This window comes from Drepanopeziza brunnea, assembly GCF_022702325.1.
Source record: "Drepanopeziza brunnea f. sp. 'multigermtubi' strain 214-2 chromosome Unknown ctg11, whole genome shotgun sequence".
In the NCBI taxonomy this organism is placed as follows: Eukaryota; Fungi; Ascomycota; class Leotiomycetes; order Helotiales; family Drepanopezizaceae; genus Drepanopeziza; species Drepanopeziza brunnea.
Genome location: NW_027094074.1, coordinates 717,187 through 730,739, shown reverse-complemented (window position 1 = coordinate 730,739; position 13,553 = coordinate 717,187).

Sequence of the window (13,553 nt, the reverse complement as noted above, 5' to 3'; positions counted from 1 at the left end):
AAAACACTTTTTCGAAATGCTGATTTTAAGTCTTAATGCGAAAGCGTTCTTCGTAATAGATATATCTATTAGATATTAGTTTTATTATTTATTAATCAAATTTACTAATCTAATTTATTAATCAGATTTATTAATCAGATTTACTAATTAGATTTACTAATCCGATTTACTAATCAAATTTACTAATCAGATTTACTAGATTTATTAACCGAATTTATAAATAAAAACAAACGTATTAAATTGCGTTAAAAAGATTTAGATCTTAATTAAGTTTGCCGAAGCTTTTGTTTTAGCCTACTTACGACGCGTTTGCAAACATCCGTTTTCTAATAATCGGCTAATGCTTTCGTTTTAAAAGCTTTTAGCTTCGGATGCTTTAAAGCTCGGTCGCACTTTTTATAGCATACTATAAGCTCTTTTATTAATTTCTTAACTACTTGAACGAATCCAATCTATACAAAAGAAGTTTTCTTTTTATTCTAATCGATTCGCAAAGGATTTTGATTAACTTCTTGTTATTAAGAATATTATAAAGTCTATAACTATTAAGTATTAAAAGTCTTAATTTCTTTAACGTTTCAAATATAATATTAATTAGAACATCTAATAGTTGTTAATAGTATTAAGCTAGAAAAACTAATTATAAAGCTTTCGAACTCTTAACTTTAAAATAAATCGGTATTTTCGTAAGTAGTTAAAATAATTTAAGATAAAAACGAATCAATAGCTTAAAAAGACATGTTTAGATTCTAGCGAATTTGCTATTAAACTGTTGATTTAAACTTATATATCAACGTCTTATATACTTGAATATTATATAACATCATTTTATAATTTAAATATATTTTATTAAGTTAGTTTATTTTTAAAAAGGGTTTTGCTTACGCTTAATTCTTTTTAAGCAGCATTCTTGCGAGCGTTAAGTTTTAACTAGCGGTTTTTTTTTTTATCTTTTCATTTCTTTTTATTTCCTTTTTATTAAAGCTTAATTATAATTATATCTTTTAACACTTTTAAGCTCTTTTTACTTAAGTTGACTATTACGAACAACCTTCTTATATATAAACTTTAATGTCGGTATATCTATATCGACCTTAACTAGCTAATAGTATTTGAAAGAGTTCACGGGCCACTTAATATGCTTCGCTCAGCATATCATACCAATCAAAAGACCTTTAACTTAACTAGTAAACTTATTAGTTAGCTAATGCGCGTAATTCCTTTTAATCATATAAAAAGAATCAGCTCCTTTGAATTTTAAAGAGCAATTAGAATTCAAATACTTTTATAACCGAGTGTTTTGCAATTGCAAGTACTTTGACGACCGTTACGAAGTTACGAATATATTTTTTAATCGCTTAAAAAGAATCTAACACTTAGTTTTTTTCAACTTTTACTTTCGATAATTATTAATTTCAAATTCAAATAATAATTTTATAATCTTCTTAAGCTTTATATAATCTTTTCGCTTTTTTATAAATTCTTTAAATAATCGCTCAAGGTCGTTATAACAAGTACTTACTTAAATTTATTAAAGTTTAATTAATATACAAGGATAAGGTGCTTATAGAAATCTTAATTTAAATATAATCTTTGCAGCTTTCTTTTCGGCTGCTGCTATACAGTAAATAAAATTAATATAATCTGATAAATATTAAAAATAAAAGCATTTAATTAAAAATTTATTATATAAAACGATAGAACACTTTATAATCGTATTAGCTTATAATTATATCTACAAGCTCGAATATCTATTATAGCTAAAGAATAAATAAAAGAAATTTATATTTTAACGGACGCTTGCCGATTTATTTATAAGTGCCGTTTTATTATCTATATATTAATTAAGTTATTAATTTATTAAAGATTGCAAACCAACTAAACTCGATCTTTATTAAAGTAGATAATAAAACTTATTATTCTTTTTCTATTAGACGAACGAACGGTCGAAACGCTCGGTATGCAATAGAAATGCTAGACGAAGAAGAGCGTAATCGTGGCTAGTTAATTAGAATAGACGAATATCGAGTTAAGCGGTTTTTAAATAACGGTTATAAAATTAAGCTATTTATTAAATAGATCAATAAAAACGAATATAACGACGGATATTATAAAATTGGTATTGTTAGCGGGCAAAAGACTTTTTATATACAAAAAAAAGGTATCGCAAAAAAAGAAAGTAATAAATTCGATAGCTTACGAAAGCCTTTTGAATTTCATTATTATAAATTAATAAATAAGTTTATATAAATAGTTTTAAAATCGTTATTATATTAAATAAAATATATATATAATTAACTTTAAATATAATTCATAAATCTAAATATTAAAATAATTTATTAATATATTTATATCGATTTTAAATATAACAAGTCGGTCAATTCTTTTGATTCAAAACTTCAAGATATGACGACTTTAAGCGATTACTTAAAGGAACTCACGAAAGCGCGAGAGTTTATATAAGAGCTTAAAAGAATTTCAAAGTAATGATTTAAAATCAATAATTACCGAGTGTAAAGGTCGAAGGTAGCTAAGGTCTATATATACGAAGGTAGAAGCGCTAAAGACTCGTGAACCATAGTTTATAAGTCAAAAGCGGAGAATAAAAAAATACGAAAAATACGAAAAAAAAAATGAAAGAAGTAGCTTAGCGCATGTAAAGTGCGTCTAAAAGACTTAGCGTATCGTTATACAAGAAACCGACGATTAGTAAATGTGATTAATAAATATAATTAGTAAATATAGTTAGTAAATATAATTAATAAATATAATTAGTAAATATAATTAATAAATATAATTAATAAATATGATTAGCAAATATGATAAGTAAATATAATTAATAAGTATTATTAATAAATATAATTAATGAATAAGATAAATAAAAGTATTTTTATAGAATATAAAATTTGTAATTAATCGTGAATTCTATTTTATATAAACTTAAGCATTGAGTTTAGGAATGATCTCAATTTCGTATCGCTATCCTTAACGCCGTAAAACAACTCCGAAGCTGGCTCGTCTTTTTTTTAAATCAATTACATAACGCGTTGAAATAAAATAAGATCGCAATTAGCTTTTTTAAATTCAGCATTCTTTTCGAATCCTTTTATATTCTATTAAGCGGCTAGACCCGGCAATTCGTATTTAATCTTATCGGTATTTGCTTTAATTTTAACTCGCTAATACTTCTTTTTATTAAAAGAAAAGTAAACGTAAAGAGGCTTGATTAAATAAAGACTAAAAGTTATAATATTAGTTTAGTTGATTAAAAGCATAATAAAATGAATTCTTACTTAATTCGTTTTGAAACCGTGCTTGCCAAGTTTTAAGCTATCAATTCAAAGAAAGCTTTTTTACTTTTTAAATTAGCAACTCGGCACTTCTTTGTCAAAGACCGCGCTATACTTTACTAATAGCGACGAAATTGCTAAAAGGTTATTATATAGCGTAACTTTATATTATTAGCAAAATATAAATATTTAAATGAAATAAATGCTTACTTATGCGTATTAACGTGCTAATTGCCGAATAACCTTTTTTATCTCTTTATCGGTAATTAAAACGTATTTATCGCGAAGTATATTACTATTTTCTTTTTCGTTTTTTCGCAAATTAAATTCTTTATAAACCTTTTCGTTTGAATTAAATGCTTTATCAACCTAATCGCTATTTAAGTATTTTCTATTATTAAATCTAGTTGTAAAAAAAGCGGCTTGTATAACAAGATTATCCGCGTAAATGTTTCGATTCTTTTTAAAATCGATTAGTAAATTGCTTAGTAAATCAAAGAAAAGAAAAAGTATCGTTCATCTATAAGATTCTTTCGCATTTCGGCTTATCGAGTTTTCTTTTTAGCTTTTAATGCTTAAGAATATTTTAAGGTTTGTTTTTAAATTGCAGAAAGCTGATTAGCGGCCGTTTAATCTCGTCTTTTAGCTTTTCGAAGCTCATTTGCTTAAAGATCTTGTTTTAGCTTTGTTGTACGAGCATTAGCTTTTATCGTATAAGGATTAGTTGATAATTAGCTTCTTTTTAGCCTTCTTTTTAAAAAAAAATTAATAAATTAATAAAGATTAGAATACTACGTAAAAAAGATACTTATTTTGCGCTTGCCAAGGTTTTTTAACACCGGATTGCTTGCCGCCACGATTGCCGTCGTATCGGCCGCATTTTAAGAAAGACGTTTTTAATTAGTAAATAGATTAATAAATAAAAAAATGATTCTTATTATAGATTTTTCAATCCTTTTTATTAAATCAAGCTGATTTATATTTGCAATAATACTTTTTATCGAATCAAGCTGATAAGCGGCCATATTGAATAGTATTATAAAGAAGCTAAACGTTAAGAGTAATTGTTTAAAGTAAAATTAAAAGTAATAGAATAAAAGTGTTAAGATTAAAAGTGAACTCGTATATTTTATTTTTAAAATATCTTAGCGCGGCCGCTAGTGAATTCACGAGGTGATAAAGCAGCCGTAGCTAAAATAAAGCGGCCGCAGCTAAGATAAGGCAGCCGCCTCGCGCAATTTTTACCTTACAAAGTAAAGTCTGATTTTTTTCTATTATTACTTAGTAATTAATTACAACCATCGCTTTCTTATTTGCTACGCTTTTAAATACAACGCTATTTATTGCTTTATAAGGTCGTCCTTTTCTTATTTAAAATTATCAATTTACTAATCGTAAATTAGATTATCGCGATCAAGTCCTTTTACTAATACTTTTAAATAGCCTTTTTATTAAACGAACCTTTGCTTTCGAACCGACCTCTTTTTACCGATATACTAAGCATTACGGCTAAAAGAGATGACGCAAGCTAAGATAAGTTAATTGATAAAGCAATTAAGAATCAAGCGATTAAAGGTCAAGCGGCTAAAGGTCAGGCGGCTAAAGGTCAGGCGGCTGAAGGTCAGGCAGATGAGGACGAAGCATAAGAAAGTGAAGCAGATACAATACGCGGCGAAAGCGTAAAAAAAGAAAACTTAAATTTGCAAAGTAAACAAAGTAAGTTTATATTTAATTAATCGAAGTACTACTAATACTTTTTCAATTACTTTGCTTAGCGCAAATCCTTATCTTTAGTCTAGCAAAGCTCAATTAGCTACGGATACGCTAGACTTTACTTTTGCTAAGCGCCGCGCTATTACAACTCGATAGCTATTCGGTTAATATTTAATTAGTAAATTGATTAATAAATCAATTGCAAATAGCTAATAAGCATTTATAGAAATTCTTAAAACCTTGCGCGGTATTGCAAGTCTATAACAAAAAACCGATTTATCTTCGTCTTTTTTTCGCCGAATTTCTTAAGGTCAAGCTAATAAATATTAATTACTTTATTAATTAATAATTGCTAATTTTTATTATTTTAAGTGACGCTTTTCAAACACTAACAAACTCTCGCGCAAATACAAACCAGCACTTATTATCTTTTAGACTTCGATCCGGTAATGTTTTTGACTTATGATTAATAAATATTTACTAATTAAATTTTTTTTTAACAAACGCAGTCAGATTTACTTCGGCTATTCAATCCGAAATAAATAAAAGCATCGTTCTTAATAATACTAGCATAAGTACTAACAGCTTTTAATAAGTTTAATCTTTTTAAACCTTTTTCTTTCGTTCGCTAATTGTTTTAAAACTGCTTTAAAAGCAATATAACAATCGACGAGTTAAGCGAGTGCATTAGCTTAGCTTTAAAACGAAGATCCGTCTTACGACTTAAGTATTAAAAACAATTCTTTTGCAGCTGCTAAACTTTCTTCTGCTTTTATTAGCAATCGCATTAAAAAAGCTTTCGCGCAAAAAGCTTTTAAAAAGTCTTTTATTATCTCGAGCCTAATTATAGCTATAAAAACCGCGACGAAGACGATGCTTTATAATAATACAGATAAAGAAGAGCAAAGCGATGATAAAGAAAACTCAAGTGAAAATAATATTTTTTTTTCTTAATATAAAAGAGTTAAAAAATCACTTTCGACGGCTAAAGCTACTCGCTTCGTTCTATCAGCTAGCAAATCACTTTCGGCAGTTAAAACTTCTTTTCGTTAAAAATCTAAAAAAGGCAAGTATCTTAAGAAGTCTGCAGTTGTTGCGAAAAAAAAAGGTCTAAGCTAACGAAAGCGCCGTCGCTATAAGCTAAGAAGTAAGTTTAATTAATTAATAAATTGATTCTTAAGTACAATTACTGATTTATATAGCTACTGCGTTAAAAGAGATCCGACGATATTAAAAAAGCATCGAGCTTCTTATTAAAAAGACTCTTTTCTAGCGTTTTGTTCGAGAGATCACTTACGATTTTAAATAAGACTTTAAATTTCAAAGCGGTGCTTTAAAATGTTTATAAAAAGCTTTAAAAGCATTCTTCGTAAGAGAGTTTGAAAGTAAGTACTTATATATTTATTTATTAATCGATTTACTAATCGATTTACTAATCGATTTACTAATCACTTTTAATAACGAACTTATATGCTATTCACGCTAAACGAATAACGATTCAAAACAAAGATATAGCGTTAGTTAGGAAATTGCGGGAAATCATAACTAAAAGTTTTGTTTAGTAATTTTAGTTTATTATAATATAATGCAATGTAATTGTAAAGTATAATATATATGATTAATAAATATAATAAATAAATATAATGATTAAATAAAATTAATAAATATTCGTAAATTTGTTTTATTTTTAACGGCTTTATATATATTATTTTTAGCTGTCTTACTTTAAACTTATAAGGTTTCTTTATCTTTCGTAAGGAATTTGACTTAAAAAAATCCTCTTTATAGGGTTTAAAAAAAAAAGTCCCCTATCGGCCAAGACCCTATGGGGGGAATAGGGAGGAAAACCCCATGGGGCCCCCACCCCATGGAGCAGCCTAAGCTATTAGTTTCTCGAGTCTTCGATTAAATCCGATTTGTTTTTTATAATAATAATTTGTCTTTAAATAAATCGATCGTAATTTTAAAAAAAAGCTTTTATCGTGCTATTATCGAAATAAGAAAAAGAGAATTAAGATTTTAAAAAGAAAAGTATGCTTAAGATAACCTCGTAACTGCTATTATTAATAATAAAAAAATCGGCGTAATTAATGATTCCGCCGATAATAACTTCGACGTCGTTTATTTATTTATCGAAGTTATAAAGATCTTTAAATACAATAATATAAATCAAAGCTCGATCCGTTATAATAAGTAGTTTAATTATCTTAACTACTTTTTTATTTATTACGTTGACTTTAGATTTATTATCGAAAAAGGATCTGCTTTTAATTATATCGTCGATATTAATAAAAACTTTTAAAGTTTTTATCGCTACTTCGAAGCAATTGCGAGCGATAAGTTATTTACGAATTTGCGTCGTTAAAAAGTTTAGCTTGCCTTTTTTATTCCGACTTAAACGTCTAATAATTAAAGCGTTTATAAAAATAAGCTTACTTTAAAAGACCTTTACGTTTTCTTTAGCATCGGGAATTATTAAAATATAATAGCTTAATAGCTTGTTGAAGCGAAAGCTAAATCCGAATAAGTCTTTAATTTAAATTTCGATTCTCGATTTTATAATCGCCGCTATTGCTTTTTTTTAAGCTTTAATAATAACGTAAAAGTTAATAAACTTCTTTCGTTTATAAGTCCTTTTCTTTTTTCTTTTTAGCATTCGTTAAATAATCTTAACCTTTTTTTTTATATCTTTTATAGCTTCGTCGGCTTTAGTTAATTTAAAAAGTTTAAAAGACTTTTTTTTAATTATACTATCGAACAACTTATCTTTTAAGTCTATCTTTATAGTAATATTCGATTTTTAAAAAACACGAGCTTTAAAAGTGCCGTAGTTCTTTTCTTTTTGTTATCGAATATTCTTTTCGATTTTAATAAGCTTAGATCTTTTCGAAAGCGAGAAAGACTTTTTAGCTTTATTTCTTACGGCGGCGTTGATTTCGATCGAGGCGACTTTTATGCTAAATAAGTAGTTAAGCGTATTGATTTATTTTATAATATTAATATTTTTAATATCGACTAGTCTTTTAAGAATAATAATAAGTTCTTTTAATTGGTTAGTTAGTTGCTAAGCATTTTAATCGAGCTGATATTAAGCTAGCTATTAGATTGGTTATTAATAAGAAAGCAAGTGTTTATAAGTCTTAGGTCCGCTAATAAGTCGATTTTTTAAGATGTTGTCGTATTCCGTTTTACGAACGTTTAATACGATAGATTTAAATTAAGTCTTTTTTTGCTTTTTTTAAATAATAAAAGTACCGATCCTTTTAAGTTTTAAGTAAAAGCGTCCGTAATTATTAATGTAAATACATCTTTTATTAATTATATCTTTAAAGGCTTTATATTTATCTCGGTATTAATAAAGAGTTTAAGTTGTGTCTTCGAAGTTCTTGCAAAAGCTATAGTCTTGTATTTGATTTTCGTATCTTTTATCTCTTTTTTTCTTCGTTTTTATAATCCGTAGTCGATAATAATAATATAAACTTTACTTTCGAAGCTGACTTTATTTCGAGCATCTTAAGCGGTATGCTTAATAAAAGCTTCGTTGTAATTGTCGAATCGAACTTAAAGCTAAGATTAAATAAAACGTCGAAAAGTTAAGTTAGCGACTTAGTCTTCGAAGTAGTTAATTCGATTATAAATCGTATTAATTTGCAAATTAAAAAACTTTTTAATTATAAAACTTATTTTATTAATTTTTTTTTTTTATTCGTGAATCGTAATTCACGAGTGAACGGCACTATTATTAAAGCTTTCTTAGCAGACTTAAGCACGCTAGCCGGCTCGGTATGTTTTTTAATTAAGATCCGAATATTTTTAATAAAGTTAGTTAAAAGAGACTTTTCTCGATTTATAGCTTCGATAATCTTAGCACTTTAATCGGTTTTAAAAGCGAATGCGACGAAGTCGTCGAAAGCGGTATAAAAGTCTAAGTCGAATTCGTCGATTTTATAATATTTAATCGTTTTGTTTCGAATTCCGACGAGCAATTTAAAAAGAAATAAGCGGCTTTATTCGGTTTTATTTAAAAGGTGCATTAAAGTAAGTTTTTCGAAGACTCGAAAGAAAGTGCGATAATAGTTTTTTAAATTATTAACATTTTGTTCTTGCATAGCAAATTCTCGCAAGAAAGCGATCGAGTCTTTAATCTATTAAGTATCGTTTTTACGAAACTCGGCTTTTAAAGCTTTAACGAAAGCAGCTTAATCTTTCTTAACTTTTTATTCGAGCAAGCTCTTAATAACTTTTTTGCGAAGCTTATCGTAATAATAAAAAAGCTTAATAAACCGATCGTTTTTAAAAATATTAAAGTTATCGCAAGTCTCTTCGTACTTTTCGATAAAGTCGGTAATATTAGCATTATTAAAGCAAAGAGCTCTTAAGGCACTTAGCAATAGCATGCGAGTAATTATAAAAGCGTAAAAGATAACAAAGTCGATTATAACTAACGCAAAACTTAATAAAAAAGCAAGAGAAGCAAAAGGAAAAAGAGTAATATAGATCTTAAAACCGGTGTTGATTTTAAAAAGCATTTCCGAAGCAAGTGTTTCCGATAAAGATAAAAGTTTTAATTGAAAGTCGAAATAAAATAAAAATAAACCGAAGCTTATAAGAATACGATTAAAAGATTTAATAAATTTAAAAGATTCTAACGAAAAGAGAAGTGATTTAGCGCCGACTTCGATATTAGAAATCTTAAAAAGGTTTTCGATATTTTAAAGATCAGATATATATATATATTAAAAATGATCGGGTTGATAAAAGGTTTTTGAATTGTTTAATTTTAACTCGTGAATCGAGTTCACGAGTAAAATAAGCGATTTTCGTAAAGTATTTTCGATCCGAAATTAAAAAGAATAGACCTTTTGTAAAGGTAAACTAATAGTCAAGATCAGAATTATAAAAAACTTAAGAATCAATTGATTAGCTTCGCTAATAACTCCGGACTATATTAATTGCTTTAATTCAAGACGAGAATTAAGGTATAAAAGGATATTTTCATTAATAAGTGAAAATTCTTTTTTATTAATAATAGAAAAGAGTTTTTACCGAGGAGCCGAAATATTGCACTTCGGCTATTTCGGCGTTTCGATGTTCGAACTTATTAAGAATAAGGTTTTAATTATTTTAAAGTTGTAATTATAAAGTATGAAAAGGGCTGAATGATAAACGAAGATCAATTTGACTACGAATTAAGCGATTGTAATAAGCTATATAAGGACAAAAACCAAAGGTTTAAATCCTTACGTAAGTCACTAATATAAAAGCACTTAAAAAGATATGCTATATAAAAGCTTAGCTTTAAAGCTAGACTTTATAGTCTTATAAAAGAAGTATTAAAAAAGATAGGTGGAAAGCTCGTTGATTGTTCTAGCTAAGAGATGTGTGCTCTCTTATAAAAGATGGGTCCGGTTAATGTAGCCTTAATGGCTATAGCAGGTACCCCATCAGGCAAGGTGTTTACACTATAAGCTTTAAAAAACCGATAAGACTAAGCTTAAAAGCACTTTTGCAACCAACCGCTTTAAGCGATTCTACCGCCGCGATCAAACTCTTTTTCTTTTTAATAAAAACGATGAAAAAGAAAAAGAAAAAGATTCGAGCTTTTTAAACAACTCGGACCTTAATAAATACGAGCCTTCCGACGACGGCAAAAGTGAACTATTCAACTTAAAAGTGATCTTTAAACTTAAATCTATTAACTTCTAAATCATTTTTTTAACACTCTTAAAAAAATAAAAACTAGCTTATAAAACTATTTCTTAATCTGTTTCTTTACTTTTGTTTTTCTTACTTTCTTATCTTTTTTTTATTCTATACTTATTTTATAAAAAGACGTGCTTTTAATAATCACTCTTTTTATTTCATAAAAAAAAGTATTTCTTACGTTTGTTCTTTTACTTTTAGACCTGCTTTTTATTGTATTCTTTATTCTTTTCTTATTCTTTTCACTTTACTAGCTATTCATTTATCTTATACAGATTGTTCTTATTGTTTAATTGTTTTTTATTTGTTTTAAGCTTATATAGCTATTTCTTATTTTTTATTCGAGATTGTTCTTTTGTTTTAAACGTGCTTAACTACGTATATTCGAAAGTAAACTGCTATTAAAAAGAGTAGGTCTTCTTTATAAATGTACTTATATAAGAAAGCTCTTCTTTCTTTCTTTTTAACATTTTCTTTTTTTATATAATAACAATTATAATAATACTACTACTATCCTTTCTTTACAACTATATAATATTATATTAATACTAACGACCTTAATTATCACTTAATTAATTATCACTATTATTAGCTTTATTCCGCTATCTTATATTTGATTCGTAAACCGTAATTCACGAGTCAAATATGCCTTTTAAGTTAGCCGCCGCTAAAAGAAAAGCTTTTATCCGAGATGCACTTTTTAGCCTATTAATAAGCGAAAAGCAAACTGCTTTAATCCGATAATCGAGTTTCGAACTAAAGTTCGAAAGACGAGTTATTAAGACTTTCGATAAGTTCTTTTAAACCTACCGCTAAATAAGCAACTCTAATTAACTAGCTATACTTAAAGTAGCAACTTCCGATTTTAATAATAGATTAAGTAAAAAAGACGACTTGATTTTGCAATACGATTAATTCTTACGAGCCGAATACGCAAAAAAGAATATAAACGCCGAAAACCTCTTTTTTGCTTACGATTAATTTACTATTAAAGTTACCGCTATTTATTCTTTACGCAATAAGAACGCCGAAAGACATAAACGAATTAAAAAAGCTTTCGACGGCGCTAAAAGCTAATTATTATACGACGACTACTTTAAAGCTATATACACCTTAATCCGCAGCGCTCGCTAATTAAGCGTCATTCTAAAGACTTACACCTTTAACGCTTACGCTATTTAAGTTATTAACTATTATATTATTGCTTACGTCGCTTTTTAAAAGACTATAGCTAATATAACTTAAAGACGCAAGTTTATTAAACTTAATATTACGATAATTAACTTTATTTGCTAAACCGTAAAAAACAAAATTAATATTAAGTAGAAAGATAAGATTGCTATTTCGAACGAAAGACTTTTAAAAAAGCTAAGATTAAAAGTCTTATTATATAGCTTATTGATTTTAGCTTTCGATAATATTAAAAGCGAATACGACGAGCTTAAAGAACGTATAAAGTTCGTCGACGAAAATTAGATTTAAAATTTCGTTTTGCAAAAAGAACTCGAATTCGAACTTTTATTCGTAAACTATAGTTTACGAATATTAAATAATTTAGCAATTAAAGCGAGATTAAGTCAACCTTTTGCTTTTAAAACCCTTTTACTTAAATCACTTATTGCGCGCTCTTTATTATTATTAGCCTTGTCTTAAAAATCGATATTATCTTTTATTAATAAGCCTTTAAACGCTAAATTAATTGCTTCGATTATATCTACTTTACGTAAATCTATTAACGTAAGCTCTTTTTTAGCTTTTGCACTTGAAATGCAACGCGACCTTCTCGAAAATCAACTGCTATTAGCACTACTCGTTAAAAAAAAAGACAGCCTCGAGTACGAACTAGCTAAAGCCGTATTAAACCGTTACTTAAGATTCGTTAAGATTAAAGACTTTATAAGTATAAACGTAGCTTTTATTAACTTTTGCTAAGACTTTTATTAATTAATTTTCGACCGCTTAAACTTAAACGAGAATATCGATAATGCTTTTTAAGTTGCCGCAAAATCGATTAAAAAAGCCGTTAGCTAGATCCGCAAGCTTTTAAAAAACGAGTTTTCTAATAACGCGATCTTACGACTCTTCGACCGTCGTAGCTAAATAAAAGTAAGTAAAGAAAAAAGCAAAGTAATAAACTACTTTTTGCTATCCGAGATCTTTAATTTAAGCTTTAACGACGACGATTACGATTATATAAAAATCTTTTAAAAAGTAAAGAATATATTAGAATTTAAAGATAAGTTTAAAAAACTCTTTAATTTAAACGTTTAAACGAAGCTCCGCTTTAATCGTAAAGTCTTACTATTCGCTATCGAATTATTAAATAAAGTCTTTTACGAAATCTATACTTTCGAATATACTAAATACTTTAAGTTAATTACGAAAAGCTTTATAATAATAATAATCCGTTTTAATTTATATCGATTTATCGAAGCTTATTAAACTAACGCTTTTAATAACTTTATGCTTTACTCGAGCAACTAATCGATGTTCGCTATTAAGACTAAAAGCAGTACTCTAATTAAAAGAATATTTAGCTTAAGCTTTTTTAAGTTCAAAGCTAAGCCGATGTCTTTTAATAAGCTGAACTAAAGTACCAGCTTAATAAGCACCGCTTAAAAAAACAGCCCTTTTAATACTATAAATGCGAGTAGCTATACGAAAGTTTAACTTATATTCAAAGCTTCTTTTTTAAACGATAAGCACGGCAATTAAACCTTTTTCATTATTATAAATAAAGAAATCTAGATATACTTGCATTACTTTCGGACTAATAACTTAAAAAAAGATTTAACTAATGCATTCTTTAATATAATGCACTCCTTGACTTAACAAGTCTTTTAAAGC